At 42.0% G+C, this 17,440-nt stretch overlaps 1 pseudogene; it reads left to right on the top strand.

The window, feature by feature from the left end:
* The first annotated feature begins 586 nt into the window (after positions 1-586).
* Positions 587-11,889, top strand: LOC116904264 (annotated as a pseudogene).
* The last annotated feature ends 5,551 nt before the right edge of the window (positions 11,890-17,440 follow it).

Here is a 17,440-nt window from a genome sequence, read left to right as displayed (position 1 = left end):
AAGCAAGACAAGCAAAATGGGGATATTTGGCAATGTTAACATATTCCACCAGATACAGAAGCTCTGGGGTGATCATTGACTCTACTCAGGACAGGTTTTTGTTCTTTTCTGTTGTGTTGTGTTGTGTTTTGTTTTGTTCTGTTCTGTTCTGTTCTGTTTTGTATGACTGGACAAGAAGGTGAGCTTACAAGGAGAGAACCCTCTCAAAAAATAATTCTGCTACCAGTCATCCAACTTCTCCACGGGTTCTAGATCTTTATATACTCTGGACTGTATTTTCTCCTCTGCTTAGGGCGGCATTTTCAAACACCTACTAAGCCCCTCAAAAGCTTTAATGTAACCAACCAACTATACTCAAGAACTCCAGGAAAACTAAAAACATTTCAAGTTCTCCAAATTTGTACCTTTTGTGATTCTGTAACTATCAGCTATGTATCTAGCTTAAAACAGTGGGATCCAGAGGAAAAGCACCCCAAAGATGCTGAACTGAGGAAGGTATCTCCCCTGTCACCTGTGAGAAGGGAAAACTACAACTCCCATGAGGAAGTAGGGTCGCGGAAACCACAACTCCCAGCATCCTCCTGGAGGCCCAAGATGGTCAGGCAAGTAGGCGAAGTGAGACCATAAATGTCTGCGGAAACTGTGAAGAAGCTTTCTTTCGAGATAGCAGCATCTGAGGAGGAATCTGCGGCTACGATAGAACAACAAGATGTAGCGTGCGGCCTGGAGAACTTGCCCGTGAGCTTGTGGCCTTTGGGGGCGGAGCCCAGGCCTAAACCTTTCCAGGTAGCGGCGGGACTAAGTAGCTGAAAGGGCTGGGGGTGGTGCCCTTTCCTTTAGGGGCGGTGCTAGAGGGTTGTTCCTATTTCCTTGGAGGCGGAGCCAGTGCCCTTCCTATGGGGGCGGAGCTAGGAGGCGGCTCACAGGTATTAGGGGCGGTACTAAAGGGCTGCTCTAGTTCCCTCCAGGCGGGCCAGCACTGTTCGGACAGGGCCGGAGGGCTGTCCAGGCTCCACAGGGTTGGCTACAGGGCCCTCTTAAGCGGAGCCTGCACCTTCCATGTTGGGGGCGGGAGACAGAGGCCGCCCACAGCTCCATGAAAGTGAACCAGAGAGCTGCTTTATATTGAATAGTTGAGGCCAACGCCCTGTAGGAGCGGGATCTAAAAGGTTGCTCACAACCACTGGGAGTGAGGGTGGGAGACGGGCAGGGGAGGGGTTTGCACACTTCGCTGTAGAGCAGAACTCCAGAGCTGTGTCACTGCCCAAGGGGGCGCTAGGGCTCCTTTCCTAGAAACAGAGAAAGCTAGACACATAGTTCCCCCACGGGGTAGGAATTGTCAAAATGGCTGTTACGACAGGCTTTTCCCCTACCTGATATTTTTATATTTTAAATATTAGCACACGGGGTATCTAGTTTACTATAGCGTTTTTAAAATGTTCACTAGCGAATGTTAGTTATACATAATATTAGGTTTCGTGGATGACATTTTTTCCACATGCACAGAATGTGTTTTGACATATACACCACTTTCATCTTCCTGGCTAATGCCCCCTTTTATCTTTCATCAAGAGAGAGAGAGAGAGAGAGAGAGAGAGGAGAGAGAGAGAGAGAGAGAGAGAGAGAGAGAGAGAGAGAGAGAGAATGAGAATATGAATGAATGCCGATGAGTTTCATCAAGGTTGTTTACTGGAACTGCAGTCTTCTTGACTTTTTGTTTATTATTATTTATTCTTTGAGACTCCCATACAATATGTTTGTCATCCTTTTTCCCTCCCCAGTCCTCACAGATCCTTGCCTACCTCACAGTCCACCCAGTTTCATGTTCTTTCTCTCTCTAGGGGAAAAAAAAAGCTGTTGGCCTGAAAAGAAAGTTCTTAAATGGACAAAATTTGATATTTTTCTATGAACCTGTAATAAGACCTTAACAAAGATTTTACCTTATATTGTCTGTAAAATGACAGTTCCCCATCCCTCCCTCTGGCTTGTACTCAGAACTTAGTGAGGGATCAGAGCAAACCAGTTTCCCAGTCTGTTTCGCAGCTATCTGACATGTAGGAAAGGCCCTGGTTCTGAATCTCAGCCCCTGGAGTCAAACTTAGCTGTGGTCTCCTCCATGCTGAGAGGTTTTGGGTGCATATAAATTAATTTCTTCAAGTCCTTAGAAGCCATAGAGTTTAAGTCATAATTCCTCGCTTCACAGCTGCTTTGGGAATTACTGTTTCTAGTTCTCTGTGAGAACTCAATCAATGCCCACAACTGCTGCTACCTCAAATCCCTGCTCCAACTTTCTACCCCTCAGACTGTGGCCCAAGTTGCTATGGAATAGGGAAAGACCAAAGATGCTGGCAGAAGAACATCCCCTTGGATGTCGGACTTAGAGGATGACTTCAGCACAGGGCCTTGAGCTTGTTGTTTACAAGGTGAAAATAATTTAAAATTGTATCACTTTCCCCCACCCAGTATGAGTACAAATTATGGCTGTTCTTCCTTCCTTCTAGGGTTTTGTGAGCAGCCAATAGGTAATAATTCTATAGCAGATTTCAAAAGACAAAGCAGGATTTTAATGGGAGAAATAGTTAGTGCCCTCTCATCTAGGATTCATGACCAGCAATACACATCTGCATTTGCATTGACAGTTTATTGTTAATAACACAAGTAGATAATGCTCTGTGTACCGATGAGCCATTAAGGCTTGGTCAAGATCAAACATTGCAGGATATCTGCTAAGACCACCTATGTTTTTTTTTCTTTATTCATCAAACAGTTCAGTGGCTATACATACCAGGCACTGTATTAGCAGGGCCTAAAAGATGACATCATTCGTTGAAGAAGACAGCATTTGGTTGCTTTTGTTTTAAGCTGGAAGTATCTAACGGAAAAAAAAATATTGTCCAGTCTTAAGTAACTTCAGTAAATACCTGGCATTAAGAACTAAAAGTACACCAAGTGATGAGTTGAAGAGAACAGGAAACATGCTCCCTGCCCTCAATGGCACTAACTGTGATGAACCCACACCTGATTTTAGCTCTTTGTGCTACTGAATGAAATGGCAAGCATGTAGTGTGTTGAACTCTAAATAAATTTTCAGTCTTAAATTATTTTTTTTTTTTTACCATCTTCTAAGGACTATCTATAAAACAGTCAGCCTAATGAAATTCCAAGTTAGCCTACTTTATTTTTGTACAAAAATAACTAAGAATAACTTAATTAGCCAGACATTTGCCCGTAATCTCAGCACTCTGGGTGTGAAAACAGGAAAATCATGAATGGAAGGGTTAACCTAGACTATCTAGCAAGACCATGTCTCCAAAGCTAGTGCCAGGAAAGTGGCTCAAGGACGAAGTGCTTAATGCTCGACTTCCTGGATTTGCTCTCCTGCACCATCAAGATGTTAAAAGATTCTATATAAGTATCTTCTTTAAAATCTTTACAGTCATTAGTGCCCATAAACTCAAAGGATTTGATATACTAATCATACTTTCCAAATTAAAGTAAGCCCCTGTCTATTTTTAAAAGGAAGGGGGAGGGGAGAAGAGCCATATGATTCTTAGGCCAACCATTGAGGCCATACATGAAAGTCAGGACAGCAACCATTGGAAAACGATATTCCTGGTGTCATAAAACAAGATACTAAACAAAGTAGAGGTAACTCCGCCAGACAGTTTTACTTTTGCAAAAGAGTACATGTTGGCCCATACCAGCGGAGCAAACACACCAGGCTGAGAGTTCATTAGCAAAGTCTCGCCCATTGGCGTGTGGCTCATTTTATGGTCTGACATGATTGGCTAATTCATAATGGGTGGGCAGGGCAAGACCGCTATGGAGAGTTGAGTTCCAAGAACCTCTACCATCCGAGGTTTGACAAAATGGACAAATTTACAAGAGTTTCACAACAGGGAGGAGTTTACAGAGTATTGACACTTTGGGAGGCTAGCTATCTCTGATAGAAAAGACTGCTTCTTAGAAAAGGTAATCCGCAGATGCTTAAAGACAGACAAGCCACAAAGTTGCCCGGGCTGTCTAGTGGTACCAGTGCTGTAGGATGTGTGTGTTATGGATACTAGGGATGCACTGTAGAATTATGCATGTGCGACACAAATGTTCCATCACTGACCTACATTCCCGACTCACCTTCAGCTCATTTTTTTCCCATTGCAGTCCATATACATAAGAGGAATCTTACAGAAAGTCAAACTGTTGCAAACCCTGGCCTCAGAGGCTCCCACAACCATGAAGGCATGAAAAACTCGTAGTCTGCTTTGCTCTGGGGCGCCATATAAAGAGAAAAGGGCACATTGGAAATGCGCAGGTTAGAAGCCAGCGTATCATAACATCCTCCGGGTTGAAAGCCAAGGAGAAAATAAACTAATTGGTTTCCTTGAGCTAAGTCAGGTCTAATCATTTGTTAGGTCCCTCAGATCAACTTCCAACGTTATTTTTAAGTTCTCAGTTGGGCCTTGACCAGAATTATCTGGCTCTAGGTCTCCTAATAGCTGCTAGGAGCAAAAATTTACAACACAAGAGGGCAAGTCCAAAGATTCTTGTGGCTGCGTTTTGAATGCACCCAAAGAAGGAAGGAAGGAGAGAGGGAGGAGGGAGGAGGGGAGGAGGAGGTAGATTGGTTGGTTTTCACAGTACTTGCTTAAATATTCGTAGGGTTCAGCAAACTTCCTTAAGATTCATGTTCGTGTTTAAAGTCCTAGTACTATACAGACTTATACTTGAGTTTCTGGGGCTTTGATGCAGGATGTTAATCAGAACAGTCCCGACTTGCAGTTGAAGGTTATCAGGAGCTGTAGTGAAGCAGTCAGAAGAAACTGGATGTCTGCTGTGTGTCTATAACTAAAGATTAGACATACCCCAGAACTCACGCTTTTCCTTCAGACACATTCCTCTGGAAGATGACACCTACCCGTTCAACACAATCCAACATTAAGGCCAGCTCATGCTAACCGAGTTCAGAGAAGAATGAAATCATCATGACCAAGAGGAGTGAAGATCGTGTTTATTTTTCAACATGCTATGTGCTATTTCTACTTCAGCTTCCAAGAGAGACAACCACTACTTAGAAATTCTTTCTTAAGTTTTCTGTGGTAAAAAAAAAAGATTGAAATCTCTACCCAGGCTGCAGTTTATTAGGCATATTTCCCACTGATCAGGTTGCATTCATTTCTAACTCTTGGCACATGGCAAGGCAAGACTGGTAAAAGTCCCATTTTTTTTTTTTTGTCCTTCATGTTTTCCTGCTGATGCTGAGTCCCATTATATGCATAAGACTGTTAGTAAGGCAGTGTTCGTTGGTAAATGAAGGAAGCTGGGCAAGGTCAGCTCTCATTCTCTCCACTCAGATGACTAAGTCGCCCAGGGTAGGAAAGGAATTCATAGAAAGGGTTTTGTTTGGATGTGTTTGCAGTGAGAAAGTTTAGCTCCAGGACCTATTTTTTTTCACCATCTACTATAATCCCTGTTTAATTTTTCTTAAATTTACATGCCAGCCCCATTGTAATTATATAGATTCTCTCTTATATTTCCTTTATGGGTGAAATAGCTTCAGTAGATAGGTAGTAAAGTCAAGGTAATATTTTTAAAACAAGTGCCACACCCCGAGTAGCATTATCTCTCTAGGAGTTTGTGAAGACCACCCCTATTATGAGTATTTTCCCTGTCACAATTGTTCATCCAAAACTTACCAAATCCTTTGCAAGAGTCACAGTGCTAATGTGAGCCTGGTTTTTTTGTATCTCCAGAACAATCCATGCTCTGCACTGAAAAGCCCACATGCCTTGGCCCTGTGCTCCTGGCCACAGGGGGGAGTTTTTCTGCCTGAACTGCTGCATAGTTTGTTCCAGTATCTTAATCTCAGTCGGAAACCTGTAGCTCCTTGTTCGTTTACATTCTGACTACATTTTCTAGCTGATTCCCACTACCATTCCCAGCTTTCGCCCTACTTTTACTAGCCAGGACTCCCTTGATAACATCCCTCAAACTGGCTCAAGCAAAGGAGGAGGGGAAAATGCCTCACATAATAGAAATGTCCAGAAGTAGCTGCAACAGGCCTGTCTAGACCAAGATTCTAACAATATCTAGTAATGTCTCATCACTACACTCCCTGTTTGGAGGATAATAGGTTGGAGTCCACTTCAGGTTTCAAACCACTAATCCCTGAGCTCAAAACTACCAGTCCCCGAGCTTGAAAACCCTCCGATTCCCGAGATTGAACACCCACCAATCCCTGAGCTCAAAATCCCTGCACTTGCCTTCAAATCCCACTCAGTCCCCATCCTGGAGAACGCTTACCCTGCAAGAAGCGCCTTATATAGAGCCCGCTTTTCTGCCCAGTTCCCTGCTGCTTCTCACCAAGAAGAGGTAGCTTTTTTTGTTCTTTCCCAATAAATCTCTTGTGTGAAACTTGTTGTTTGGGTGACTTTGGCTCCTGACTGCCAAGATACCTTTCTCCTCAGAACCGAACATATGGATAGGAGACACCTTCCCCCTCAGTGCTGTAACACACACTGCTCAAGCATCTACTTCCCTTTCCTGTGCTTTTTCTTCAGTAGGAGGTCTTGTCTAAACCATAAACTTGATACTGAGCATCCCATGGAGAGGTCCTTCACCTTCTTTTGTATCAGTAACCCTAGATTTGTATTCCTTCACCCTAGCTTAAGTGGTGTGTTGTTCACAAACCAGATACTTCCTGGCCTCTTCAGTTCTTCATTTCGTTGTTGTTGGTTTTGAGGTGGGGGTCTTTATAGCCAGGTTAATCAGAAACTGTCTGAGGCCAAGGACAACTTTGAATTTCTATTCCTCTTGCTTCCATATGTGGAATTCTGGGACAACAAACCTGGGTGCCTCCACCGTGGTTTATGTGGTGCTGGGGATAGAACCCATGGCCTCCTGTACGCTAAGCTAGCAATCTACCAACTGAGCTGCACCCCAGTCCAAAACAAACACTTGAAAGAGTTAGTGATATTCTATTTAGTCTGGTCAGCTTTGTAACCATCTAGAACTCTCTTCCAACCCCTGAGTCAAGAGTGAAGAGACTTCTGGGAGGAGCTGGGAGGGGAAGTGTGCTATGACCAGAGTCCTGGTCTGTCCTTGGCGTCTGTAGGCACAAGCAGCCTTCAGGTTTAAGAATCCTTTGGATAAACTTAGTCCACAGGCTTGGATCAGGAAGTAGAGTACAGATAGACTTTGGAAAGTGATACCAACTGCATACATTTCAGTTAAGATCAAGTGTCTCCTCCTAGTTTGTAACTCACTTCCCAGAATCACTGTTTAACAGTTTCTGAACATGAACATTTGAATAAAATGTCTGATGATCAATGACCTCAAATTATCTCTGAAAAGATGAAGTATGTTTCCATTATAAAGCTAAATCTCTGAAAAAATGGATAATCACATAACAATATATTAAATTAGGTGTTTTTTTTTTAAAGTTTGGGGATTTGGTTTTTAGTTGTGGTGATAGGAAAGCTTCAACCTAGAGCCTTTTGCATGCACTGAATTACCTCCCCACCTCAAAAGATCATTCTTCATTGTTGTTACTTTTTAAATCAGAAAAATACTTTTCTTAGTATTTTTAATAACCTTTCATGGAAGATAAATGTGAGAAAATATGAAGATTAAAGGTTAATAATTTATAATCATCACTGGTATTAATGTCAACGATTACATCTACTTAAACATGTATTCATTTATTCTGGACTGGTAAAATTGCTCAATGGGTAGAGACACTTGCTGCCAAACTGAAAAATTACCTAGGAGTCTGTATTGTCTTTTTGAAAGATACATGAAGTTTATTTAGAATTTGCTGTCATTTGTAGGCCACAAGTGTAAAGGATTCCAAACTGTCAGCTCTCTCCTCTCTCTCTCTCTCTCTCTCTCTCTCTCTCTCTCTCTCACACACACACACACACACACACACACACACACACACACACACACACACACACACACACACACACACACACACGGATCAAACCCAGCACATTCCTTGCACATAGTAGGAAAATATATAAAAGCATATACAAAATGCTTCATGGTAAACTATAAACTGGGGATGTGGCTCAGCAGTAGAGCTCTCACCTAGTATATGTGAGGCCCTAGGTGCAATGTTCAGGAACAGCAAAATGAGTAAAATTAACAAAAGAGTCTTGAAAATACTTTCCTTAAATTTCTAAGTAGAAATGAACAACTAATTTTTAGGAAAAAAAATAAAGATACTCTTCAGGTTATAAAACTACAGTAGGTCAGATTTGGTTTTAAAAGAAATCATCTGTGTCGGGCAGGGGGTGGGGGGGGGAATCATTTTATGGTTCAGTGACTTGATACTGTACTTAAAAGGATGTGCTCCTTGAGGAACAAATCAGTTTAAAAATACTCTTCATGAAAGGTTTCACAAGGAGATCATAAAAATCTTCATTTTACAGCTACTTCTCAAAATGCCCCGATAACCATTTACATTTCAATGCTGAATTGTTAAAAAAGCCAAAAGTGGGTTCTGACTAAGACAGCACATGGGCATTTGATGGACAGAAGCACCTCTTTCGTCCCTGTAGGACATCCCTGCTCAGCTAAAGTGGTAAGACACAATGCAGGAGGAAGCCTCTAACTCCCCACCCCCAAATCACTGTCTAAGCAGAAGGCTGGCCTGCCCCCAACCCCAGACTGCCACTCTTCACCTTCTTAATCTTTTACCAGGAATGCCAATCCTCCCCAGTTTGTGCTTTTTTAAAGTATAGGCTTCTGCACTCAGCCGCACAGCCCACCAAGCCTCCACAGGAAGTGTCACTACATGCTGGTCGATGGTTTTCTAAAGATGGGCCAGAGACATCCTGTTAACAAGGGACCGAGATGGCAATTCCAAGATTCCTCAGGATCCTGTAAAATCCTTACCCCCAAATGAAAAGCCAAGCAGTTGGTGCCTTGCAGAACTACTCTTATCCAGCTCTGTGGACACATTGGCAGGCCACTTTACTAGGGATCAGAATAAAACAGTCCCCATGAACTGCCTCTTACAAAAGAAGGTTTGGAAGGACACTGGTGAAATTTCTTTCTTGTATTTGTACTAGAAACGCCAGCGTGGTTTGATGGTAAGCCTGTTCCTTACAGTTAAAGACTTGCATCTAATCATTGGTACCCTCTTTGAACCGACTGCTTCCAGGTGCAGGCAAGCATCCAGGCTCTTTTGCTGCACACTTTCTGTGGCTCAGCTCACTGGACAGGTTGATTTCACCAAGTTAGTCTGCTTTCTGCTACTGTAACAAAATGCCCAAGATTATCAGCTTAAAATATTGAAAGGTTGTTGGGCACGGGTGCTCACTTCTGTAATCCAAGCACATTAGAGGCTGAGGTGGAAGCATTAGCAGATGTTTCACGGCAGCTGAGCACTGTCTTACTCCCACCACCACCGCCCCTCACCTGCTCCTCCACCTTCTCCTTTTGAGCCAGGGTCTCTTACTGAACTGGAAACTCACTGATAGGCTATGCTTTAGCCAGTGAGTCCTGGGGATCCTGCTGCTCCACTCTCCAGTGTTAGAATGACAGGTGCATGCTGCCAGGACAGACTCCTTTTACATGTCTGCCTGTGGAATCAGAGCCAGGTCCTGTACTTGTATGGCAAGAGTCTACCAACTGAGCCATCTCCCCAGCCCTAAGAGACACTTTAAGCTTCAGGGTTTGAAATTAGGCTTGTTAACCACGATATAAGGAAATAATTACAGCAGCAGGCTTTCCAAGAGAATTTAGATTTGGGACTTTAATCTTCATATTTTATAAATGTGATGTTTTGAAAATTCAGGTGCATCCAAAACACCAAGAAATGTTTCCAAACATTTATCCCTGTCCCTTTGTCATTTAGTAAGAACAGAATTTTTTTACATGTATTGGATACATCTATAATTTATTTATTGATACCTATTTAATAAATTGCATCTTAGAAGTATTACTGTGATCGATTTAACATTTATGACTTTCTAACCCAGAATTGCTCGTAATGAAATATATGCAGGTACATACATTATCAAATAAAGCTAAAAAGAGAAATAAGTTAAGGATAAAATACTGAATTTCATATAGACATCAAATTCTGTCATTTTTTGTCAGAGTGCTTGAGAATAAACGATTATGAGTGCTCAGCCCTAAATGGAACATCTTTATCAATCCTCCCACCCGTGCCAAGGCTCAGGGAACATCACAGAGAGGAGAACTGGAGGATGCGGAGGAGCTCAGTGAAATGCCATCCTGTGGTCATGGTGTGGCTGCTGCACTCACGAACTCACAGCAGCTGTGGTCACACAAGATCAAACCAACTAAAATCCCAGCATGGGTGGGAGGTGACTCATGACGCGTCACCTCCCTAACTTATGGGCTCTGGGCAGACGACAGCTGCTAAAAGAAGGAAAATCATTCCCTGGGGGTGTGGCCCGAGTGCCAGGGGACAGCCCACAGCATGCACACCTGGGCAGCACTCAATGGACTTAGTAAGCTATTTAAGAAGAAAAAAGAGAGCATGAAGATGGGAGGAGGGTGGCGAGGGCTTTTTATGATGCTATTCCATCATAAACATATGCAATTCCCAAAAAGAAAAAAAATAAAATTTCAGTTCCTGATACTTAGAACTATGAGGGAAACAAAACAAGCTTCAAAGATTTCTAATTCCTAATTATAAAAAAAAAAACTCCTATTGCTATTTTTATTCTTGTAAGACCACAAAACTTTGAATTTTGGAAGGGAATTTGGGACTGAGAGAGGTCTCTGGTCGAGACCTTGCTTCCAGCTCTCTTGTCAGGCAGCTCATAACCTCCTGTGACTTCAGCTCCAGAGGATCAAATGTCCTCTTCTAATCTCCATGGGTACCTGCACACATGTAACATACACAGACACACACATTCACATAAGTAAAAATCAAAACAAATCTTTAAAACTTAATTTCTTTTAAGTAGGAGAGGATCTTCTAGGGTAATGTTTTGGTGTGCTGTGTTCTTACAGGCTTGTCTTGTCATATTTCATATATGTTGAAATTCAAAAGTAACCCCACTAAAAGCTGCACATACATTACATCCATATGAAATACGTGAACACCACTCTAACCAGCGTTTTAACTTTACAGTATACCCTGATCATGTAGAAGGCCTGGAGCAGACATGGACCCCACACAAATAACCTTCCCTGGTTGTGCTTGCATCAAAACTCCATGTGTCCCTGGTACTTGCTCCTGTCTTCGCCATGAGAGCAACACAATGACAATTTATGCCTTAGGAATGTGGGATCAGAAAGTATGCCAAACCAGTCTTTGAATGCAATGTTCTGTGTCAGTGTGGCGAGCACTGCAGAAACAGGGTGGTCCAGAGTGGTCTCCAGTTCCTTCTCCAGGTATTCCAGACAGAAAAAAAAGGTTGGGGACTTCGGACCTTGAATCTATACCCAAGGGAAGATTCGTCTGTGAGTGCTGGGGAGGTATTAGGATTCTCTGAAGTACAAAGAAGAATTCACCTACAAACAGCACATGACCCAAATTACATCATCGCCCCTCAGGGAACATGTGTACAATGGCCAGGTCATGGAAACATTTGTCGACCCTACCTACATAGGGAAATATTGGGAGATTCCTCAATCATTCTTGTGAACCAAATCTGTTGATGATTCCTGTCCAATTGACTCAATGGTGCCCAAGCTCGCACTTTTGCAGCCAAAGATATTTTGCCAGGAGAAGAACTCTTACGACTATTCAGGAAGATTCCTTAATCAAATAAGCAGTAAAGACAAAGAAAGGATAGACTGTGGACAACTAAGGAAGCCTTGTTACTGTGGTGCCCAATCATGTGCCACTTTCCTGCCCCATGACAGTTCACTATATGGCCCTTAGAAAATCCAGGCACCAGTTAGGACAGGAGGTCCCACCTGCCTGCCCCTTTGTGGACAGAAATCAGAGGGAGCCAAGCAAGCAACCCACACTCAAGGGAAGGCTACCCCTGTAGTCCGTGATCTTGCTCATCCCTGTAAGACAAGGGGTTGCGCCAGACCTGTCTCTGCCACGTTCCCTATGTTCAACTCAGCAACATGGCCCACACTGAAGAATGTCCAACAATACACTTCCTCCCAGAACACTTGTATTTGTACTTAAATGTGGGTATGTTCAAACTATCAGGATGCATGCAAAAAAGGATGACTCCTTGGGTATCGTTTTGTGTTTCTTCTTCAAAACCAGAAACCATACTTGGTGGCTAGACTTGGGGGGACAGCCATCCTAAAGCCAGGACGACCCCTGGCAAAGGGTCATTCAGAGCTAATCACCAAGGTATCTGGCACTAGAGAAAATCCTGCTAGTCCTGAGCTGATGCCTCTGCACTTGTAGGTGGGGGAGCCTACAATGTTAAGCCACTGTTGCCTCACATTTGAGCAAACCTTATTCAACCAGACTCAGCCTTGATTTTCGCTAGTTTTGCTGGCAATAAAACTGTTTGTCTTCTATCTGACTCCTGATCTATTACTCGTTTGTTTCTAAACATGAATTACAGAGGAAGGTTGTTAAGTTTACCTGCTAAAACTTAAAATCACCAGCAATAATGCAACACAACCAATGATTTCCATTTCTGATCAGGTCAAAAGAAGCCTATTGTAAAGGTTTTGCTATACTCTTGGCTGTGTTGCAGAGCTTGTGAAGTTAGGGTTTCATAAACCTCCAACAGCCCCCACCCTTCATGTATTAGCAACACAAGAATAACCCTGTCAACACCTTAGAAGCAAGTGGGCGTTTTGTAACTGTAACTTGTAGAATGACAAAGGCTTCTAACTGCCCTTGTTAAAAGAAGGATAATAGAAAAACATAGTCAACTGCAGTCTGAGAGTATAGCTCGATTGTGGAGCACCTGCCTAGTATGCAGAAGCTTTGGGTTCCAGCATGTGTACCACAAGATGAATAAATGATCAGACAGCACTTTGAAATATCAGGTTCATTCTACATAAGTTCTGTGGAAGTGAAATATCTTAAAAGGCAATTATTCAGTCATGTATATTATTAGTAAAAAAGAAATTGATTTCGAAGTACATATAAACCATTCTACAAGGAGGCTCTGTGCTTAAAAAAGAGATGTTATATATTGTAGCACCCCTATTCCAGTGTAATAACCTATTAGTTGTCCATCAGAAAAGGGAGGGGGCCAGCTGGAGAGATGCCTCAGTGGTTAGAGAGCACTGACTGCTCTTCCAGAGGTCCTGAGTTCAATTCAGCAACCACATGGTGGCTCACAACCATCTGTAATGGGATCTGATGCCTCTTAGTGTGTCTGAAAACAGTGGCAATGTACACACATAAAATAAATCTCTTAAAAAGAAAAAAAGAAAAGTATGTGAATTGTCTCAGTAAAGGTGCTGTGATTATATCAGAGTTTGTGTTCTCACAACTTCAGAAATTATTCCCTGGGAACAAGATAGTAGATTTTACATAAAATGTCCCTAGTTACAAGGGTACAACCTCAAAATTTGCCTCCAAACTAATTATTTCTCCCTGCCAATCTTTCTGGTACTTTCTCGGGGGGTCCTACTTTTCATAAGTTAGCTTGTATCCCTCACTCCCAAAATGGCTCTTTTGTTATACTGTTACTAAGGACCTAAACTACATAAGGAGCAAGAAGGGAAATCTCTGGGGAAAGTTTTGGCTCACTATCAGGTTAAACAACTTGCTGCTTTTCATCTGCCCTCTACTGAACGCTCCATCTTGACTCAGGAATAGTCACAAAGAACAATCTGTCAGACACATCAGTACCCAGCCCTGTGGTACTTCAGCCAAGAATACAAGAAATTTGAGGGGGTGTGTGTGTGTGTGTGTGTGTGTGTGTGTGTGTGTGTGTGTGTGTGTGTGTCCTTTGTCTTGTTACTTTCTGTTGCTCTGATAAAAACCGTGACCAAGGCAACTTTAGAAAAGAAAGTTGGGCTTATGGTTCCAGTGAGAGTCCGTGATGGCAAAGGTGTAGCAGCAGGAAGAGCTGAGCGCTCACATCTTGATCCACAAGCACAAGACAGAGAAGACTGAGAATAGCAGTCTTTGAAGCCTCAACACCCATCTTCAGTGACACTCCTCCCTAACAAACCATACCTCCTAGTCCTTCCCTACAGGTCCATCAACTGGAAACCAAGTATTCAAATGTAGGACCCACTGGGGTCATTGTTAACTTAAACTGCCCCATCCTCATGTACTTTCTTGCTCTTCAATAAAACAAACGCCTGAAAACCATAGCCCTGAGGTTAAGGCTGAAGCCTATCCTAAGTGCCAAGTTAACTGCATTTGCTTTGTTTCCCTAATGCTACCATAGGAACTGCAAAGATTAGAGCACTGGCTGCTCTTGCAAAGGACCTAGGTTCTGTCCCCAGAGCACACATGGCAGCTCACAACCATTTGGAACTCCAGTTGCAGGGGATTTGATGCACCTTCTGGCCTCCCTGGGCACCGGCAACCCAGGTATGTGTGGTAACATACATACATGCACACAAAAAGTAAAAGTGATATTAAAAAGTTGATACACTTTTCAGAGAAAAATATTTTCTAAATATTTAAAAGATTTTTAAAAGATTTAAAAATCCTGCTTGATTTCTAAAAATGTATTTGTATGATTCACTTGATATGATGAAGATGGCACTTCACTTCTGTCATCTTCCCAAATCCCATCGCCTTGCTCTGGTCCTGAGTGGAGAAAAGTAAGATAAACACAATGAAGAAGCATTTATACAAAAGTTTTGACCATAACTCCTCAAAAACTGCCAAGGTCATCAAAGACAAGCAAAGTCAGAGGGGAAGACATGGCTCAGGAATTTAAAAAGCTCTGACTGTTCTTCCAAAAGACCTGGGTTCGATTCCAGCATCCAGCTGAACTCCAGTTCCAGAGTATCCAGTACCCTCTTTTGGCCTCCTTTGGCACTGTACAAATGTGGTACACTTACACACAGGCCAAACCCCCAAAATAAACTTTTTTCTTTAATTACCAAAACAAAAAACAAAAAACAAAAACAAAAAAAGGGTAAGTCAAAAACAGCCACAGCCAAGAAGAGGCAAAAGGAGAGAGGACATCTGACGTGATGTGATGTCTGGGGCAGATGAAAACAGGCAAACTGTAGTATCAAGCCCAGGCTTCAAACTAAGTGACATATCAGCAAGTTGATTCAGTAGCTGTAACAAATGAAGCCTGTGAAGATGTGATGTAAGGTAAATGTGCTATCCATAAATCTAAAACTGTTCCATAAAAGACTCTACAAAAGTAAATGCAAACTATTTGAAAAACTATTCTTCTGATACATACATATAAACATACATACGTGTATACATACACATATGCATATACATACACAGCAAGTAAGAGAATGAAAAGATGCTTACTCACGGTCATTAGTAATTAGAGATATATAAATTAAAGCCACAGATTTACTATGACAGCTAAAGTCAGAATGGCCATGGGATCAAAGTTGACAAGGATATAGAGATATTGGAACATCATGTATGATTAGTGGGGTTAAAAAACTATACAGGTATTTTGCAAGGCAGTTTAGCATTTCCTCACTTGATGTAACTAGGTAGAACCCCAAGAAACTTCGAACAGCTATGACAGATTAGTGGTTGCTAAAGGCTGGACACAGGCAGCATCAGGGGATGGTGATGAAGATTCTTGACTATCAACCTGACTACATCTATATTTTACTTAAACGCTAATGGTCGGGCACACCTGTGAGGGATTGTTTATTAATCAAACCACTTCATGTAATTTATAGATTTAACTAAAATGTTTAATTCTGAAGAAATAATTCTTCAGGATCCAGCATATACTGAAGACCAGCTAAGACATCCAGTCTTTTGAACTAAACAACTACTGGATTCTCAGACATGCGGTTGGTAGACAGCTGTTGTTGGACTAGAGGGAGCACAATGTGTAAGCCATTCTAGTAAATCCCCTTTATATAGATAGATGATAGGTAGATAGTAGATGAATAGATAGATAGACAGACAGACAGACACACGATAATGGATAGAAACTTTCTCTAAGTTCTGTTCCTCTAGAGAAGCCTGACTAATACAGGGCTGCTGACTGCCAGAGATACATTAGCACGTTTGGGAAGGACAATAAAATATTCCAGAGTTATTCAGAACTGTTGTATAATTTGTTATGCTTTTTTAAAGGGAAGAGTTTTCTGAATTATAGCTCTGCTAAGCTTCTGTCAGAAAAAGAGGGAGGAAGAGGGAGAAGGAGGCAGAGGAACCTGAAACCTGAAACCCTGAATATCCAGGTCTGGGATAATATCCTTAGGCCCTAGGAAGATGCTTGTCTACTTGTTTGGGGTTGGTTTGTCTGTTTGGTTCTGTTTAGATTTGTTTGTTTTCTGTATATAAGTGTTTTGTTTACATGTATGTCTGTGCAGCACATGTATTCATAGTGCCCAAGGAGGTCAGAAGAGGGCACTGGATCTCCTGGTACTGGAGTCACTGATGTTTGTGAGCCACAGTGTTGATGCCGAGACTCGACTCTGGTCCTCTGCAAGATCAGGTGCTTATAGCCCACTTCCAGTCATCGCCCCCTCCCCCCAGGTTACTTTTTGTTTGCAGAATAAGGCATGGCTTTGCTTAATGCTGTAAGATGCTTGTGGCTGGAGCCATTATCACCACCGTAGATGGCTGCTGCTCTGGGATGCAGGAGGAATGTGAGCTGCAGAAGTGTTTGGGTTGGAAAGAAAAGAATCAAGCTCATTAACTTACTGAATCCTTCCCTTCAACACAAACACAACTAATTCTTCAGTAGCACTGTATTGTTTCCCAAGAGTGTGTGTCTCTCTCCTCCTGTTCCCATTCACAGGTCAAGAGGTGTTCACAGCCTACACAGTGTTTACCAGGGTTGCCTGGAAACAGATCTTTCAAACCATTGTATAGCTCATGTTACTTTACATTTGTTTATGTGTGATTCTAAGAGTTTTATATTGGTTCTTGTCAATATCATATTTAAGAGATAGTGAAGATGACCCCCAAAAGTAATAGTTTATATGATAAGTATGTTTGTTTTCTACAGTAATGATAACTTATCGTACATGACCCCATTAGATTTGAGCATGATAAATAAATTTCATGGTTTGTTTTCAATGCCAACTCAACAGAATGAAGGTCTGATTTTAAACACTAACACAGAACTACAATGTCTCAAAAGGTTTCTCTTATTTGATGTTAACAGGACAACTTTATGAAAATTGCATTTGCTATAACACAATTTATGGTTTTACTGAAAGATGAGAAAAACGAATTTATAGAAACTACATAGTAATTTATGAGCCCAAGAAGGTCATTATTTTATTACCCATTCAAAATATCATCACCTCAGTGAATGCCAAGGCATGAGCAAAGATGATGGAATTTAGAAACATTCAGTGTTTCTGCCCACTTTCACTCAGGAGTACAACCAGCCTT

Source organism: Rattus rattus, chromosome 6, assembly GCF_011064425.1.
Source record: "Rattus rattus isolate New Zealand chromosome 6, Rrattus_CSIRO_v1, whole genome shotgun sequence".
NCBI classification, from domain to species: Eukaryota; Metazoa; Chordata; class Mammalia; order Rodentia; family Muridae; genus Rattus; species Rattus rattus.
This window is presented reverse-complemented; position numbering and strand designations above follow the sequence as displayed.